General features: G+C 33.9%; 1 pseudogene; it reads right to left on the bottom strand.

Annotated features, from left to right (window-relative positions):
• Positions 1-485: 485 nt before the first annotated feature.
• On the bottom strand, positions 486-973 carry LOC122725937 (annotated as a pseudogene).
• Between the last annotated feature and the right edge of the window lie 793 nt (positions 974-1,766).

Genomic DNA, 1,766 nt, shown 5'->3' with positions numbered 1-1,766 from the left:
CACCCACTGTGCCATGTTGCACTTGTGGATTGCCCTAATTGTTTTATTTTTAAACATTTAATGTGATGTTTATAGCTTTATCCTTAGACTGTTTTATTTATGTCAGCAGTTCATCTAAGCCTTCATTTTCTTTTGCATGCCAGGTATAAAAGATTTCCACCTATTTTCTCACATTTTAAAATGTTTTAGCAGTTAACCAAATAAGAATATTGAATATTTCCTAAACTTAAAAAAAGCCTTAAAATCTTATTCATTGTATTTGGGGGTTTTCAGTTATTTCATGGAGAAAAAATACTTTAGCCCACAATTCAACATTATATGTTGCTTTCCTACTACTTCTACAACACAATCTTGGATAAAATGTGTATGTTCTCTTATTTTCTATTGCATAGGAAGGGAGAGATCATCAAGAAAATCTTTAACCATCACGTGGAAAGCCTTTAAAGTCCATGCTTTGCCCTCAAGGTTTGATTATTATCTGTTATTCACTGCTCAATCCATTTCACTATCTGATCTAAATTGCTTTCTAGTTCTTCTGGTGCATTGCTGGGCAGCCAGAGTACTATTTCATGCTTATAGGAGACCATGGCTTATTTGAGAAATTTCACACTGAATATTGTCCTGTAGTTTCCTTACACTGTATTCCCCCTTTGCATGTCTTGTATATAATACAGAATTATCTGTTTAAAGCACAAAACTATAGGAAACCATCATTCAGGGAAGAAGTAACAGCCATGGTAAATCAACAATAACTGCATCTTTTTTCATTTTATTTTCTAACTCATTAATTACTCTGTCTTCATCAAAAAGGGGACATTCATATTCTTCACCAAAGCCATCATATAACTGTCATTTGTTGCATTAATTCACCCACATTAATATATGTCAGTTCTATTCTTGATGCAAGTTTTTTACCTAGTATGGTCTTTCCAGTCCCTGGTGTGCCCATGAACAGGATTTTGGGCAGCCTCATGGTCATGGTGGTCCTGGCTCTGCCCTGGTAGCCTGCTCTTCATGAGGGAGTAGCAGACAAAGGGAGTTAGGCAGGAACTGAGAGGTTGGGCTCCAGTTGCCCTAATTGTTAGAAAAACTTTCCTTAAATTAAACTAAAATGAGTTCCTTTGTAATGTTTACCCATTAAACCTAGTTTGTCCTTTGGATTCACATTTTTTCAGCTAAAAGTAATATTTTTTATACTTATTAATGAGAGAAAATAAGTATCTGATGAGAGAATTAACACCAGAATTTGCCTGTGGTTCTTTGAATTGACAACAAAGATGCTGAGTGTTATGAAATATCATTCATCTTTTAGTGATATTCACATATGTGAATGAACTAGAATTCATCAAGATTTAATTTCAGGAAATAGCAATTCTTAAAATGGCAAGAACTTTTTAAAGGATCAAAACATGAGGATACAATTATTCTAGAAGACAGATGGCTTATTTCATTCTTACTTAAAATGCCCGAAGATTCTAAATTTAAACTTCAATGCTTGGCATTCTTTGTCTGTATTTGATTACTGGTCCTTGTCAGTCCTGCTCTTGGTTAGTGATGAAGCTTTTAAAGTGAATACACACACAATTCATTACTTCTTGAATTTCTTGTTATGGACATTTTATAACTTGGCAACCAAGGGAAAATGTTAGTAAGCAATATTCTCTCCTGAAAGTACCTTTGAAGAGTTAAATTTCAAAGTCCTCTGTATAATAGATAGTAGGTGTTAGAGAGGGACTTCAATGAGGTATTTCACTTTTTTTTTCTAT

Source organism: Dromiciops gliroides, chromosome 4 (assembly GCF_019393635.1).
Source record: "Dromiciops gliroides isolate mDroGli1 chromosome 4, mDroGli1.pri, whole genome shotgun sequence".
NCBI lineage: Eukaryota > Metazoa > Chordata > Mammalia > Microbiotheria > Microbiotheriidae > Dromiciops > Dromiciops gliroides.
This window is presented reverse-complemented; position numbering and strand designations above follow the sequence as displayed.